The sequence below is a fragment of the Simochromis diagramma genome, unplaced genomic scaffold (genome assembly GCF_900408965.1).
Source record: "Simochromis diagramma unplaced genomic scaffold, fSimDia1.1 OVJJ01000430.1, whole genome shotgun sequence".
NCBI classification, from domain to species: Eukaryota; Metazoa; Chordata; class Actinopteri; order Cichliformes; family Cichlidae; genus Simochromis; species Simochromis diagramma.
Window position 1 is genome coordinate 824,827 of NW_024387258.1, and position 18,336 is coordinate 843,162.

The following is an 18,336-nucleotide window of genomic DNA, read 5'->3' on the forward strand; positions in this document are numbered from 1 at the left end:
GATTCATATAATACTGATGATGGATTTTTAGGCTAATAGTTAGGCTAACACACTTACCTCTCACATTTTCTTTCCTCACAAAAGCGATAGATCCTCCACTTCTTGTGTCTCCCAGTGCAATTCTTAGCATATTTTGGTTCCTGCAACTGGTCCGCCAGGTTATTGTCTTCCCAGAAACACTTCCCTTGTGCTTTTGGAAATCAGTTTTTTCCTGTTTCAGTTTTTGTTTTTCCTATTTCCGTTGTGTTTTGTGTGCCTCTGCAGCATTTTTCTTATTGCTGGTGTTTTCTTAAGTTGCAATCCATTTGGCCTCTCAGGGCCACCGTATTATAGGGTCTACCTTACAATACAAAGCACCTTGAGGCAATAGTTTTTGTGATTTGGTGCTGCATAAATAGAACTGAATTGAACTGAATTGAATTGAACAATTCTGATTGCTACAATGCCAAACAGGACAGGCTAAACACAAACAAACAACCAAAAACCTTTGGTATTGCATGATCCAGCCATTAATTAATTCACGTTCACGTTTACATTTCATATAAGAACATTAGCGGTGCAGTTAAATAATCATTTTATGCTTTAATTATAGATTGCAAGCATCACTTTATGTCTTCTATCTATTTTATTTGGTGCAAGTAAATATCTATATCAGTATTTTATAGTTATTGTTATTATAAACGTGATTCTGTTGTATTACTGTGTAGAAAGCCTGTAAATGAATGTGCTGCCACACTGCTCCCCCTGGTGGATATCCAAAACATTACCACCGATTTTCATAGATACTTAGCAGCTTTACTACTCACAGTTGCATCATCTACATCATGAGCGGGGATATTATTACCGCTGATCATCAGCTGATAATCAGTCGGGAATCGTCCGGGCATCCAACATGGTCCTGTCAGGGACGAGGCGGCTATTTTAAGTGGCTTTATCTGTAAATAACTCCTTGGTGGCCAGACCCCTGGGGTGGACCAGGTTGGCTCTGAGTTCCTAAAGGCTCTACATCAGGGGTGTCCAACTCCAGGCCTCAAGGGCCAGTGTCCTGCAGGCTTTAGATCTCACCCTGGGTCAACACACCTGAATCAAATAGTTAGTTCATTCACAGGCCTTTGGAGAACTTCAAGACACGTTGAGGAGGTCATTTAGCCCTTTGAATCAGCTGTGATGAGGACACATCTAAAAGCTGCAGGACACTGGCATGGAATTGGACACCCCTGCTCTAGATAAAGCCTCTGCAACATCATGATCTGAGGGTGGTGCTTCTGTATTTGCAGACTAGGATGGTGGTCTCCATCTTTAAGATGGGGGACTGGAGGGTGTGCTTCAACGACAGGGGGATCACATTCCTCAGGCTCCCTGGGAAGGTCCTCCGTTAGTCAAAACTTGGATACATGAGGAACAATGAGGTATTCACCAATTGAACTCTTTGGACTCCATAATAAACACTATGTTTGGAGGTCAACGCGCATTGTATATCACCCCCAAAATTACCCTGCAAAGAGTAAGTGGGCACATCATGGTGTGGGGCTGTTTTCTTAGCATATGGCACTGGCAGGCTTCATTTAATTTAAGGAAGGATTACTAGAAAAATGTACTGAAACTGTCACGGCTGCCGAGGCGAGCCGTGTGGAGTTGGAAGAAGGACCCAAGATGCAGGCAGTGGATGAGATACCGGTAGTTTTATTTACAGAGGTGTAGTGGCAAACAAACAGTGGGGCATAACAAATAACTAAATACACCTAAACTGGGAGAACTAAAAATAACAGACCTGGGAGCATATGACAACGGGATGAGAAGCAGACGAGGAACAGGCCACCGTGGAACACAGGGTAACAGACTGACACGGAGTTACACAGACAAACCAGCAACAGGCAGGAGAACACACAGGGCTTAAATACACACACCAGTAATCAGGGGATGAGAGACAGGAGGGCAACACGGCTGGGAGGAATCTGAGCTGACGGGACAGGGGAAACGTAAACTGAGCACACTCACATATGACACAGACCTTCACAATAAAACAGGAAACTCAGACACATGGAACCAGACAAGACATTGAACTAAACAGACAGATTCACAAACAGATGGGGAGACACCATAGACAGACGGATACAGACGCGGACTCAGAGGCAGACTGAATATAACACATAGAACTTAAACAATCATCATCAAGAAAATGATAACGAACTAAAAGCGCTGGATCACCGACCCAGGACCATGACAGAAACATTCTTGAGAGAAATCTGTACCAAATGTAGCAGGATGATGAAGAAGAAACTAGGGTGGATGTTTCTGCTAAACAATGATGACAAAACACAGCCACAGAAACTCTCAACTAGTTTCAAGGAAAGAAATAAAGCTGCTAGAATGACCCAGCCAATCACCTGACATGAATCAAATTGGAAATCTATGGAGAGAACTAAAGCTCACAGTTCATAGACGGTGCCTTCAGCGTTTGAAGCTTGTTTGTGTGGAAGAATGGCCAAAATCATGCCTGAGCAATGCACGTGACTAGTTTCTCCCTACAGGAGGCATTTTGAGACATTCATGTTCAAAAATTGCCAGATTTCAATGTGAGAAAAAAAACCCTGAAAGTGGTACAGTGAACTGTTTTTCCAACAACAAAAGAAATCTTTAGATTGGTTTGAAATTATATTCCTCTTCAAAATAGTTCAGACTTTTTTTTCAGATATTACTTGTTTATGAACACTCTCATAACACTCTTTGTAATGTCAGTGACATGAAAGTGACTGAGCACTCCAAACGCTAACAGAGATGAGCATGTTCTGTAACAGGACAGACATTAGATGTCATGTGTTAATATTTGTACACAATTCTTACAGCATAATATGCTGATTTGGACCAACATATCTGCTAAGTTTAACAAGCTCTATTTCAGATGAAATGATATCATTATGTAAAGTTTTGCATTTTTTAATCAATGAATCTGCACGAACAAAAGCAATGATCCAAAGAAAACATTTACTTGCTCGGACGGTGAGTGTGAATTCTCTCCACGGTCACCCGGATCATCAGGCGTGATCAGAAGTAAACCACTTTGTGAAAGGACGGGAACAGTCCCCGTCCAGCCTGGTACTTCAGTGGGATGCTGAAGGTACACAATACAGGTGTATAAACAAAAATGTATTTTATTATTAGTTTTATTAACATTTTGCCCACCATTTGCCGTTTTAGAAAGGGCAGGGGGCTGTTATTTGCACTGGTGAGTAAATAAGATAGTCACCGTGCTGAGGTCTGTTCCACACGGTTACGTTTCGAGCAGAATTCACCGGGCAGCAATGTGTTAAAATGGGATTATAAGTGTAACAGTATGAAGGTTTTGGGTTTAACAAGCCGTTTCTACAGAAGAATGGAAGTATTTACTGTGACAGGAGTCCTGCGCTCCGACACGACAAGCTACAGCGCGGCGTAGCTCCTCCTCCTGGGGGATGATGGGGACAGTATCTGACGGTTGTTGCTGCCGAGGCACGCTGCTTCTTCAGTCCCAGCAGCGGGTCTTTCAGAGGGCACAGGATCCTAACAGAAGTCGCGCTCAACCTTTTCTTCTTCACAATTTACACCGAAACACGTGAGTAAGCGCTGCTCCGACTGTGTGCGTTTAGAGGAACGGCTTCTCTAAAGCCCTGTTCTCCTTACCTGTGCGCGTCTGTAGCAGCTATGGTGATTGAGTTCAGCTGATCACGAGTGGAAGTTCGCAAAATCGGCCACATATCAGCTGCTTTGTGGATGCTGTGAGGTGAAGGGGTTGGTGATATGGCGCCTCTGGAGAGGATTTGTGTGTCGGACCCTTCTTTGCTCTACAGCTAAAGTTTAGTCTCCTTTTACACTGCTTAGAGACTCTACTCTTGTAGTAAACCCCACAAAAATGAAGTAAAATAAAATACAAAAAATAAACGTCAGAAGTTTTCTTGCTGCAAAGTTTGTCATTCAGAAATGCAGTGATCTGTTTAAAGCCTGAGCAAATGTGGTCCAAAGAGAAACAGACGGCAGACTGAAGCTTTTCATGGCCAGGCATTTATTCCCAATATTCGCTAATGCACGACTTACTATTTAATGGTTTAAACTGAGGAAGAAACTTGCCTTTATAGTAAGCATGCAGTGTACTTAACAGGATACTGCATTTATAATAAATCTACTTTAAATTAAAGAATAAATACGTTTTTACACCAGCTTTTATGCTTGATCCATTAATATTGTAGGTAAGTAGTTTTGCAAGGTAATTACTGAGAAGTGTATTTAAGCAAATTGGTAAAAATAATTAATTTTTTTTTAACCAAACAAAAGAAATGTGTGACATCATCATATCCATTTGTGGATAATTAAGTTTACACTGAACAAGCCACCAATACTGCATCTTTTCACATTATGCTGTACTTCACTTTTATGTAAACCAGTTTGGCAAACAGGTTATCCTTGTTCATCAGACCAAACTTTTGTCTGTTTATGGATCTGTACTTTTATTGATTTGTTTTGCATCCCCTCACATAACTAACGTGACATTTATTTGACCTCATTTATATCAGTTTGTGGAGTGAATGATTTGGGGTATTTAGACATTCTTGTGTCCAGTCCTGTCCAGTCTAATGGTGGATGATGGTGATGCTATATGCAAGTATGATATAGCTGGATTAGTTGAAAATGGGCTCAGGCAGGAAAGGAAACATTAGCATGTTCACTGCAAAAGGGAACAAGCATGAAGAAATCAGAGATCAGAAAAGCAGCACAAGTATAGACAGAGGTTGCAGAGTTCAGTGTGATTTTCACACTGTTTCACTTCACTACAAAGAAGGTGCTTGTATGTTGTGACCTTCTCAGCAGGAGTTAAACTAAAGGACAAACAAAACAGATAAACACTGACCACTGAAACGTGTAGCCAGAAGCTTCAGTGCACTTTCACTTTAATTCTCCAAGTTCTCCATCTTTACTATATTACGATGTTTAGGATGTTTTGCAATCATGCTACACACTTCAGCAAACACTGACAAATTAATAAATAATAAATTAATGTTCACAGTGTACTCTAACTCTCACTGAAAGCAGAGTGGGCCGTCTGTTTGAGGACATGTTTCTGTTATAGATGAAAATGTGGGTCAGTTTGTTTTTTCCACGGTGGCGTCAGTGCTCAGCCAATATTTTAGCTGCCTGCTCATCAGAGGACCTTCATCTCTTTCTCACAATGTGAGACAATAGATCGGTTCAGCTCCAGGGCCAGCTCCACGATTCGCTTTGGTGACTTTCCATATACCACGAACAGAAAAGCCTGTCTTGTTGGATAAATTGGACTGCGCTGCATACAGCTGGAGGTTAAAAGTCTAAATGACTGTTAGATAAGAATGTTTTCATCTCTTTGAGCTCTGCAACAGTTTGGCTCCATTCTAGAAAGATTTGATGAGAAGACTTGGGGGGCTCACAGTTTAACTCGGTACTACACCTCTTCGGTGTTCGGTGTTGCATGATAACAGAAGGGGTATATTTCAAACATTAATCCATAGTGAGTCCACAACTTGTTTTTCCTTTTTGGAATTGCCTTAGAGCTAATTATGGGATTACCCATTTTTAGCTCCCTCATTCAAATTCTACTCCACAACTAACAACATGTGAACATGAGTTTAACCTCTAAAACCCAAGAGCCTTTCTGAGGCTCCTGATTGAAAATGACACGACCAACATGCAATTTAAAAACTCTGTATATCAAAATAAAGCCACAGAAATTTTTTCCTCGCCTAATTCTTTCTGTATCTTATAGAATATAACCCTTTTGAAAACATGCTGCAGTAGACATATATACTGACATTATCTTTGCACAGACTGATGCTGCTGAAGTGAAACAGAGCGAAGTTACAGAGGTTTTACTGAACACATCTGGCACAATCTGCGAGAGTTGTTTCTGAAATACTGAATAGCAGAAGGTATTTAACTTTATTGACATGCCTCCAAACAATGCTTGTTTTTGAATTTGTTTTTATTACCCACACACAAATCTCTGTAACCGGGCATAAAATTGTTTTGTTTTGTTTTTTTGGCAAGGAACTGCTCTGAGGCATTGTGGGAGATCGAGTTATTCAGTTAATGCCTTTTAATTGCGGTGGATTTAAGTTTTGGAAGCAAGACAGCACGGGTATGAAAGAATTCATACTAATGTTTTTCAAGCTTGAAGCATCGTTTTGGTCATGTTTTGCTGCTGGTTCAGTGAATTTTGATCTGAGGGTGACAAAACTTGCACGTTTGGCATCTGTGAGATGTCTCCTTTGAGTAGAGATATTGCTTGTTGGTGTAGTAGTATGCATGTAATATGGCCTTTGTGCCTTTTTCATCAGTTAATTTTGGAGTTACCAGAAACAGGGAGCATATGGGATGATTTGTCTGTCCTCACTGGGTGGTGCTGAGGTCTAATCTGACAGTAGCTTCTGTAATCACAAAGAGAACAGAATCATCACAAACTGAAATGTGATGATTGTCACTCAGATCTCAAATAAAGCTGATCCTTTCCTCGCACACTTCAGGATCTTAAGTTCTGCTCTTACATTTTTTGTCAGTTCTCCTGACAGCTGACACGTGGGCTGTTTGTTAAACAAGATATAGCCTTATATACTAAATGGAGAGCTGCAAAGATGAGATGATGGAGGTTTCCAGTCTTGTTTCAGTGATGGTCCTGCACTGGGGTTAACTGTTTGTTTGTTTTTGTTTTCCTGGACATGAGCTGTGTTAGTAACAAACTGAGATATCAGCTAGAAACTGGAACTGATTTTACAGTCAGTTAGTGAAGGATGGTGTTTATATTTTAAGAAAGATACAAGTTCCTGTTCTAAAACTGAAGCGGAGTTTGGGCCCAGTCAGACTTAAAGACCGGATAGGCCACCTCGGGGCACACCCACACCTCAACAGGTGCCTGCTAATTTGTCTATTGTCCAACCAGTCCATAGTGGATTAAAACAATATGATATATGATATAAAATATCATGCAAAAATACTAAAAACATGCAATACAAATATTAGAATCAAAGTGAAAATCACATACAAATAAACAGACTAAAATCAGGATAAAACGGACTATAAAACAAATACAAATTTCCACTGGGTGACGTCTACAGCACTGACCTTAATCAATGTTTGACCTCAGAGTGATTTCTTTAGTCAGTTTTTGTTTTGGGGGAATGTAAACGCTGGACTTCCTCTTAGCATTTGCACAACAGAGATATGCAAGTTTCTCCGTCTCTGCCAGTCAAAGCTGTTTAGATGACGTTGCATCCCAATTTAACGGCATTATGGTAGTAATTGTAATCAAACCTATAACCTATACCTGGTAAAAAGCCATCCAATGCACACCTGTAAAGAAATCAAACCATAGATGTCCATACATTACACTATGTATAATAATGAGTAAAGACACAGGGAGAACGTATATTTATTGAAATGTATTTAATACTTTGTACAAAAGCCTTTGTTGGCGATGACAGACTCCTGTATGGAGAAACCAGTTGCATGCATTGCCCAGGTGTAATTTTGGCTACTTATAGTTCACAGTCTTCAAATCCTGAAGGTCCCGTTTATGATTTCGGCCTCCTGTAACGTTCCCTCAGACAGCCAGGTTGAAGGAACCTGTTGCTGAAACTGCTCTTCAGATTGTCGTGCACGTTATGAAGGGGGTGGGAGTCATTGTCCATGATTGCCAGCAGTCTTGCCAGCTTTCTGTCACTGATCACCACCTCCAGGGAGGTGAGCTTCATGCCAACAACAGATTCTGCCTTCCTGATGAGTTCGTTCAGTCTGTTTGTGTCCTTTGCTTTGATGCGTGCACCCCAGCACGCCACAGCAAAGAAGATGATAAAACATATCGAGCAGCCTGCTGAATACATTGAAAGATCTGAGCCTTCGTAGAAAGTAAAGCCGGCTCGAACCCTTTTTGTAGGCAGCGTCCGTGTTGGCAGACCACTTGTGATCCAGTTGAACTCCCAGATACTTGTAGGATGTGACTGTTGCACAAAGAGGAGGGTCGGGATCTGTTTCTGCCAAAGCCCACCACCAGCTCCTTTGTTTTGGCCACATTCAGCTGCAGGTGATTCACCTCACACCATCTCACGAAACGATCAATCAGTCCTCTGTACTCCTCTTCCCATCCCATGTCCATACTTCCAATAATGTCTGTGTCGTCAGAGAATTTCTGGAGGAGACAGGTTTCTGTAATATACTTTAAGTCGGCCGTATAGATGGTGACGAGGAAAGGGGACAGAACAGTTCCATGGGGCGCACCTATGTTGCTGTTCAGACTCTCAGACACAGAGCTCTGCAGTCTCACAAACTGTGGTCTGCCTGTCAGGTAGTCGCGGATCCACTAGACCAGTGGAGCCTCCACCTGCATGTCCTCCAACTTCTCCTTCAGCAGGGAAGGAGAAGTAAACTCCCTGGGCAGATAATACAAGCAAAGTCTGATGGCGAGTAGCTTGACGTCGCAGTAGCAGAAACACTCTAACAGAGATATGTCTCGGGTTACACCACCTGCAGTTCACAAACACACCCACCCCACCTCCTTTTTTCTGCCGCTGGCGTCGGTATCTCTGTCCATCCGAACCGTGAAGAAGCCAGGGATCAAAACAGCAGAGTCCGGTATCTGATCGTTCAGCCACATTTCAGTGAAGCACATTATGCTGGACTCTCTGAACTTTCTCTGGGTCTGGGTGAGCTAGGGACCTTACATTCCCCACAATGACTGCTGGCACACAGGGTTTAAACCTTCGATCTCTGTTTAACCCCCACTCTACAGCCCAGAGGTCTCCTTGTCAGTTCCTCAGTTTCTCAGTAGTACTAAGTTTGACATTAAGCCACAGCGTCCACCTGAAATATGCACATGCAAATATCAGGACCAACTTAAAGCTCTTCTGCTGCCAAGTGCTTATGTTGCTTGGTAGAAAAACTTTAGTCTGATTCAACTTTTTAGTTTTTTGGAACCCAGCCTATGCAGTGCAGTGGTAACAATCAAATACATGAAGGTCAGGGAGGAAATCTATCATATCATATCATATCATATCATATCATATCATTCCTTAGTCTGTCAGACATGTAAGAGTCATAATAAAATTGTCTGACTGTATTTTAACTGCTTTTATAGTATGCTTTAAAAAGTTTTTTGCTGTTTTGAGTTTTTCCTGCATGCAAAAAATATCTGGTACCCATCCCAACAGGTTTTGGCTTCCAATCAAAGGAAGATTGTAATAAAAAAACATTTTTACCCAGGTTTTTTAAAATGGGGCTTTAATTTACTCAAGCATAAAAACATTTCTGTATTGTCAAATGGCCAGAAACAAAAGGAAAATGCATGACAAGGTAACAAAGACTCAGTGCTCTAACTATAGGCAGACCAATCATGCTTTTCAAATAAAAAGAAAGAGAGAGAGAAAGAAGACGATGATGAGCCCTGATATGGAGCCTCATCCTCCTTTTTCCTTCTCCTCCATTGCCATCCACCTGCATGAGCACATAAGCTAATGTGCTATAAGCCAACTCCACTCGCAACAATCTTCTCACGTTTCTGAATATAACCCGTAACTGTAATTATCTCATTCCAGTATAATTTCACTAAAATGGTGTTTGATACGATAGTTACAGTACTACTTTTAGAAAAGTATCCTGTCCAATACTTTCTTTGTGAGAACAGCTGGTAAGAATGAAAACAAAAAGAAAAGAAAGAAAAGACATGTTATCTGGAGGGTCTGCTGTTTAACAATGCGTTCTCCAGATTGCCAGAAATTTATGCGGATCTGCTGACCTGACGGCACATTGGCCCTGGACTCTCTTCCTATCTGGGTTGGGTCTTGCCTGATTTGGTAGACCCAAGGGCGTAGATTTGGCATGGACGGAAGGGACATGTCCCCACCAATATCCAGCGATTATTGAATTGTCTCCACCAATAATTTGATCTCTTCGAGCAAAGACAAACAAACCCGATAGAAAGAAAAAAAAAACGATCTGTCAACGTCTCATTCACCCAGCGGTGCAGAAAGAGTTAAATTACGTTCTCTACTGGAGTCCTACCTCATGTGACAAATATGGCCAATGTGATTGGCTGAGCCTTTCAGAGAGCTCTGTTTAGTTTTAGCAGCGGCAAGCCTGCGCTGCCATATGGAAGCCCGTTTCCACCACTAAATAAAAACAAAAAAGCTAGTATCCATAACTTGAAATTTCGAGTTACTTTTCTCAAAATTTCGAGTTACTTTTCTCAAAATTTCGAGTTAGCTCTGCCAATCAAAAATATACGTGAATGAGGTCGCTTTCTTGTTACCCGGAAGCATATGGCGCAGAGGACCACGCACTCAAAAACGGATCCCAACAAATTGGCGCTTTCGCGAGTACGTTTGCTGATAGTAACACCATGTGATTCAGCTAATAACACAGGGATTTCATCATTTGTGAAGCCAGGCTGAAAACACTCAGCAATCTGTGCATTCACGACTGGATGTAATACGGGTAGCTTAGCTGTAGCATTTGTAGCTGAGGGCTTCAGCTTCCGGGTAACAAGGAAATGACATCATTCACGTAGATTACTGATTGGCAGCGCTAACTCGAAATTTCGAGTTACTTTTCTCAAAATTTTGAGTTAATAAATCGAAATTTCGAGTTAATATGTCGAAATTTCGAGAAAATAACTCGGAATTTTGAGTTATGGATCCTTTTTTTTTTTTTTTTTTAGTGGCGGAAACGGGCTTCCATACTGCCAGGAGGAGAGGAGGACGGCAGCAAAAAGGAAGAACCTGGATATAAAAAAAATATTTTTCAAAGAAACCTGTAAATCACTTAAAGTCAAGTTCACTCATAAAATGTGTCCGTCGTAATAACGTTACAGGCTATGCTAGGCCATACATGTCAACCCTCCTGATTTTTCCGGGAGAATCCCAAATTTCAGTGCCCCTCCCGAAAATCTCCCGGAGCCACCATTCTCCCGTTTTTCCACCCAGACAACAACATTGAAAAACCATGTCCCAGATTGGCCCAGCTAATTCTAGTTTCCAACAATGGCTACTGCTGCAGCTACTTAGTTTTAATATTACTCTTATTACTCTTTCTGGGTCACAAAATAAACTTTTAACATATTTTCAGGCGAGAATGTAACTGTGTAAACTTCAAATAACCTAAACATGTTGTTGTTTGGCCTTTTTCAGTGTTTTATTTGTTCGTGAGTAAATGGGTTTGGCTGAGATTAAAGTTATTATCTTAGATTAGATTAAATAAAACTATTAATCCCTCGGAAGGGTTCCTCCGGGGTTTTCACACAGCTGAATAAACGTCAAACAGAAAACTGATTAAACAGAAGTGTGAGATGGTCGAGAATCTACGCCAGCATCCGGTTATATTTTAGACAGCAAGGAGCAGACGGCAGAGGTGACGTAATTCTGAAGGTTAGACCGTCCAATTTCACAGTCGCTCATTTCCGGTCCACCGGGCTTTCGGACGACCCGGCCCACTTAGACCGCGAAGGCCGGGTCCTCAGGTGGACGCAGCTTCTGTATTTGGACACCCCTGGCCTGTTTCCGGCCAGACAATAATAACGGTGACATTTAACTTATTTTATCCGATAAGTAAACACTGTAAAAATTTTTGGTATGTATATGTATACCCCCCCCCCAACAGCCCTTTTGAATGTCTCTCTAATTCTGAGGTCTCAAGGTTGGCAAGTATGTGCTAGGCTTTGGCCCACATCAGTCTAAAATTGTATGTAACCATGAAAAAAGTGTTGCCGTGTCCACCAGGAGAGACTGGACAGTATAGATGTAAAACAAACATGCCAGCAGTTTATCTCAGTTAACGAGAGGAGAAGGCCTGTGTTTGGCTGGCTGCTTCACATAGTGGACATTGAGTTGTTGTGTGGGGCAACAGTAGTCCATGTCTGTTGCTGTAACAGTAGTTCATGTTTAGAATGAAAAATCCCAGCTCACTGATTTGATCGGGGCAATATTGCCTAAACTGTTGCATAATTCTGCTGAGAGATCTTTTACTTTGTGGTCATCTTAGATGAGTAGTTTTATGGACAAAAACCAGCAGGTCATTCAGTGTTCCCTTAGTGCTAATGTGTCAGAGATGTTGGTGTGCTATAACTGAACTAATATTGTTAAGTCCTTAAAGTCATATTCTTTTATTGTCATGACTTTATTTGAAGCTATTTTTATTTTTGAATGATACCTGATTTATATGGAATATGGTTGAAGTAAACTAAAGTCTAAAATACTCAGTCATTTGTTTAATAGTAATTTAACATTATATAATTCACATATAAAACTTTGAATTGTGATTTTAAATGGTTTAAAAGGATGTAGAATAGCATATGTAGGGAAGTATATTTCTCCTTTTTTTTTTTTTATCAAGAAGCAAAGATAAAAAGGAAAAAGAAAGGAAACAGGGCAGGATTCGGCGGTTGAATCGTCCGTCCCCACCAACGCCAAAACCAAATCTACGCCCTTGGGTAGACCCCAGCCTCTATCAGTCTGGTGCTTAGAGCTTGCTCTTGTGCTGCCATGATTAGTGCCTCTGGGGTGTCTTTTAGTCCAACTTTGTCTATCCATTGGTAGAATCTTTGAACATCAGCCACTTGTTCTATCAGTTTAAAAACATGCCGGGCAGTGTTTGGGCCTTCCATGATGGTTCGTCTTCTTGCTTTCTTCTTTCTCGTGTTTCTGCTGCTTGAGATATTCGTTAATCACATAATCAGTTGTGGCCATCTGTCTGATGTGCTCATGTTGTTGGATAGTGGTTCTGACACTCACTAATCCTCGGCCTCCTTCCGCTTAGTGTTCTGGATTTGGAGATAAACCCTCCATGTATGGTAAGGAGCCTTCTTGTCTTGATGTTTGTGGCATTTGCCATAGAATACCAGAAGTGGCAGGTCCACCACTGGCATCCTATGCTTTTTACAGATTAGAGCCTGTTTACTATGAGCACATATGACAAACATGAAAGCGTTTGGGTAAGATGTGGAGTATTTATGCTGCTTTTAATGTCGTTCAACATGGTGGTGGGTCAGTGATGGTCTGGGGAGGCATATCCATGGAGGGAAGCACAGACCTCCACAGGGTAGGCAGCATCACTGACATTAGACATCGGGAGGAAGTCCTTACTGTTCTTACTGACTCTTTTCTGTATGCTTGACTTTACAGATTTATTATTGTTAGGATAAGTTTTAAATTGCCTGGAAGGAATAATCATGTCTCTACAAAGTGCAGTATAAGAACATATGACATGAGTAAGTGTGTCCAAATCATTCCAGCAAATCCCTTATCCCAGTGTGTGCAGTCATAATACTCTTGCAAGCAGAGCACAAATTGTTCTGTCCAGTTCTTTATCTCCTTTATCTGTGCTTTCTGTCTTTTTAAGACTGCTTTATAAGTGGGCACAGTTGTGGTCTGCAGTACCAAGTGGAGGTAACGGGTAGTGGGACTAACTTGTACAGTGAGCCAACGTTTTGTCTAGTAGGACTGTCTGGTAGGACAGGAGACATCCATACATACATTTGTCCAACAATGACCTTGTAGTACCATATCACCCTATTAGAGCACTTCGCTCTCGCTCTGCAGGCCTACTTGTTGTTCCTAGAGTATTTAAAAGTAGAATGGGAGGCAGAGCCTTCAGTTTTCAGGCCCCTCTTCTGTGGAACCAGCTTCCAGTTTGGATTCAGGAGACAGACACTATCTCTACTTTTAAGATTAGGCTTAAAACTTTCCTTTTTGCTAAAGCATATAGTTAGGGCTAGACCAGGTGACCCTGAATCCTCCCTTAGTTATGATGCAATAGACGTAGGCTGCTGGGGGATTCCCATGATGCATTGAGCATTTCTTCAGTCCCCTTTCTCACTCACTATGTTTTAATAGACCTCTCTGGACTGAATCATACTTGTTATTAATCTCTGTCTCTCTTCCTCAGCATGTCTTTATCCTGTCTTCTTTCTCTCACCCCAACTGGTCGCTGCAAATGGCCCCGCCCCTCCCTGAGCCTGGTTCTGCCGGAGGTTTCTTCCTGTTAAAAGGGAGTTTTTCCTTCCCACTGTCGCCAAAGTGCTTGCTCATAGGGGGTCATATGATTGTTGGGCTTTTCTCTGTCTGTATTATTGTAGGGTCTACCTTACAATGTAAAGTGGCTTGAAGAAACTGTTGTTGTGATTTGGCGCTGTATACATAAAATAAAATAAAACTGAATACTGATAGAAGTTAAATAGTGTCTCTTTAAGCGAGACGTGATTAAAATCATCTAGAATGAAGTTAGGTGCCTCTGGTGAAAGTGATTGCCGTTTATTCACTACATCACTGCTGTTATAAAAAGCTGTGGGAACAGGTAAAATGGACAAACTGATACTGATAAAAGTTCAACATCTGCTGTGCAGATTAGTTCCATGACAGTCACAGAGTTACAGTTTCATTCAGTAAAATAAAGACATACGTCGCCTCCTTGAGTTTTCTGGGTCACCTCGGCCTTTCGATCTAGACAAAAGGGTAATCTGAATCCCTCCAGAAAAAGGTCTGAAATCCTGTTTGGGCCCACTAAGCAATGTCTCTATAAAGGCTAAAATGCCACAATCTCTAAAATCCTTTTAGAATGTTTCCCTGGAGCACACTCAGTTTGCTCCTCAGAACGTTGGCCATGATGACCAAGAGCAGGGGAAGCCGGGTGTTTCTCAGGAGCAACTTTACGCCAGCGTGTTTATCCTGCTTCCTCCTCCTGCGTGACTCACTAGGGATAATTTTGTGTGGAAGAAGAGGCATACGACGTGTGAAATGCTCATTTATATATGAGTGTGCACAGAGCCTGGACCAAAAAGCCTAGTTTAACAGATATAGCTGACAACCACGACTGTGATACTTACTGTTTCGACTGGGCTTGCCAAGTCAATTAATGCAAAGAAAGCCTCGCTGTGTTGAGCTTCTTTCATAGTATACCCTTGTGCCCTAATCTCACAGTGTGTTGCGTCACTGAGAGCTGCTGAGCTATGTAGGGTTGTGCCTGGTACTAGCAGAGGCTGGGAAAAAGGAGGAGGGGGTAGAAAAGGAGAGGCAGGAGGAGAGTTAAGTCTGCTTGTCGTGTCTTAGTTTTATTCATTTATTACGTTTCAGAATAAAACCAAAGGCTGATTGTTTCAGCCTTTTTTTCAGCTCTTTGTATAATTAAGACTCCATTGCTGAAGAAATAGCATGTTCAAGTGCATTTAAAGTTTGCTGAACAACATTTAGACTGTCTGTGAAATACTGGGGAGAGTCTGATCAGATCGGACCAAAATTGAACTCTTTGGATGCCACAATACAGATCCTGTTTGGACGTCAAAAGCCACTGCGTATCACCCCCAAAACACGATACCAACAGTGAGGTTTGAAGGTGGAACTATGCTGTGGGGCTGTTTATCAGCATATGGCACTGGCAGTCCTCTAAAAATCTAGCTGCTAGAATGGCCCAGCCAATCACCTGACATGAATCCAATTGAAAATCTATGGAAAGAACCAAAACTCACAGTTCACAGAAGGTGCCTTCAGGATGTGAAGGTTGTTTGTGTGGAAGAATGGACCACAATCACACCTGAGCAATGCATGCAACTAGTTTCTCCGTACGGGAGTCTTGAAGCTGTCGCCACCAACAAAGGCTTCTGTACAAAGTAATAAATACATTTCAGTAACAGTGTTCAATATTGTTCCTTGTGTCATTTCTCATAATGACACATAATTTATGGACATCTATGGTTTGATTTCTTTGCATGTGTGGATTGGATGGGTTGTTACCAGCAACCAGTGAGAGTTTCATCTCAGTAGCGCCTTTCCAAATATATTTATTTTGAAAATTGGAAACATGTTCAATACTTATTTAACCACTGTATTGTTGGTCTTATCATGGAATTTAATGACATTATCAAAATGAATGCCAGAGTTACTTGAGTGGCTCATAAAAAATGTCTATGCTTTTGACTTTCACTTTTAGATCGCCCAACCCCACCAACAATTTGTCCTTAAAAGATCCAAAGTTTGAAAGCAGACCATAGAAGATCGGCTTTATTGTGTGTGTGTGTGTGTGCGTGTGTGTGTGTGTGCGTATGTGCGTGTGTAATAATAATAATAATGGATTGGATTTATATAGCGCTTTTCAAGGCACCCAAAGCGCTTTACAATGCCACAATTCATTCACTCTCACATTCATACACTGGTGGAGGCAAGCTACGGTTGTAGCCACAGCTGCCCTGGGGCAGACTGACAGAAGCGAGGCTGCCATATCGCGCCATCGGCCCCTCTGGCCAACACCAGTAGGCAAGTAGGGTAAAGTGTCTTGCCCAGGGACACAACGACCAGGACAGAGAGCCCAGGGATCGAACCGGCGACCTTCCGGTTACAGATGCGATTCCCAACCCCCTGAGCCACGGTCGCCCAGGATAGTAGTTAGTTAGACAGTCACTTCAATCTGACTTTGCTACAGGAAGTCACCAAAATTTTTCTCACTGGATATTCTCTTCCCACTGCCACCCTTTCCAAACTGGAACAAACACTGGTGTAACCGATTTACAGTAACAGGAAAGTGGGTCGCCCACAGGGCTCCACTGCCAGGGGAAGCATTGAGCAAGTTTTCCATATCTCACCCAGATTTCCATAGATTTATTGGACAGTAAATGCCACTACTCTGTGGAGTGAGGGCTGATTGATGGTCCGTTCAGGTTGGTTTGTTTTTTCCCCCCACAGATATGAGCCACCACACAGAAGTAATTTGCAGTTTGGTACGGCAATCCAGTAAGTTACACCTGCAAATAGGCAAGGCAAGGCAAGTTTATTTGTATAGCACAATTCAACAACAAGGTGATTCAAAGTGCTTTACAGAGACATTAGAAACAAAAACAAATAAAAAGCATGATTTAAAATGGATTAAAACAAGCAAACAAACAAACTAATTAACAAACAAACAAAACAGTATATAAAATCAAAACAGATAAAATCAGAACAATAGATAAAATCAGTAGTTAAATGTAAGTAAATAGAGAGAAAATTGGCCATGACGATTTGCACCCCTGACCTATTGACCACCTTGACCTTAAAAGGCTATAGGGCCAGATTTCAGCAGGTGATCCGGGCGTTGGCATCCTTCATGCAGTGGAGTCATTGCAGCGAGGCAAATGAGCGTCCCAAGAGGTAATCCGGTCGTTCAGTCTGACGTCACTAGCCGTGTCTGGGCCTAAACTCCGCTGCAGCTCCATATATCAAACGATCACTATGGCATTACTGAGAGTTGAAAAACTGTCTAAAGTCTTTCATCTTTAATAAAATGATCAGCGTTCTGCTCTACCAGGTGTAACAATTGAGTTTAACATCCAGGCATCCATGAAAACGGGATTTATGTCATTTAACGGAGTTAGAAGTTAGCAGGGAGTTAGCTCGCTAGCTTCTATCTAAATACAATATAGCATGTCCTGACTGCGGGGTTTTGGAAACAAATTCAAACGTACAGCTCTGCTATCACTTCCAACATAAATGAAGACAGAAAACTAAACAGCAGTGACGTTTGTAGGGTTACTGAAGTTGGGCTAGCTGGTATATAATGATGTGCTACGTGACCGCTAGCGACACAGCTATGTTAGCATAATATAAACAAGCTAACTTTTTTCCACTCGATAAAAGTTAACGTGAGTGTTCTCGGTGGTCAGGAACAAATGTAATCGCATGGCAGGATGCTGTAAAAGGACCAAACCTCAGCCAGGAGAACAACTGAGATAATCCATCCACAATACGAGGTTAGTCATTCATATACTGCTGCATGGGCTGGGCGGTAGCTACATCCTAAGGTTTTAAAAACTGAGCTTAAATAAATGATTAGTGGTAATAAAAGCCGAGGGAGGTCAACAGTGATCACTGACTGTTTTAGGAGCTTTTTGAGATCAAATAGAAGAAAATACATAACATTAAACATGTTAACAACACAAAAGCCATATTAAACACAGACTACTTTAGGCCCGGAAGTAGGATTCGTCACGTCATCACTTAACAACCAGATAACGAAGGGAGTGGACTGACACTCCTCCTCCGTGATATATGTGGCCTTACGCTCTCTGACAGCTTTCGGCTGATGTACACAATGGACCGGTTGGCCTCCTTACCTGCTGGGACAAAATGGCCCGCAGCCTCTGGCACTGCTCCATCCACTGGACCAGATCTGGCTCCACATTTTGGGTGAGCTCAGTCAAGGGACTGGATAACTCTGCAAACCCAGGCACAAACCAACAGTTGTACCCAGCCAGCCCCAAGAACCTTTTTTGGTCTTGGGACGCAGGCAGGATGCGATGGCTGTTGTTTTCTCCATCTGAGTGCATCC

At 41.8% G+C, this 18,336-nt stretch overlaps 1 protein-coding gene across 2 annotated transcripts in view; it reads left to right on the forward strand.

Moving 5' to 3' along the window:
• Positions 1-1,263: 1,263 nt before the first annotated feature.
• LOC120715279 (CD82 antigen-like) overlaps positions 1,264-18,336 on the forward strand; it is a 42,078-nt gene continuing 25,005 nt past the window's right edge. Inside the window, exon 1 of one of the 2 annotated variants that reach the window (XM_040002174.1) lies at positions 1,264-1,409. The gene's annotated coding sequence lies outside the window, so the exon portion shown is untranslated. Of the gene's footprint in view, positions 1,410-3,441; positions 3,593-18,336 lie in introns of those variants that run through there. The other variant, XM_040002173.1, reaches the window with a different exon arrangement.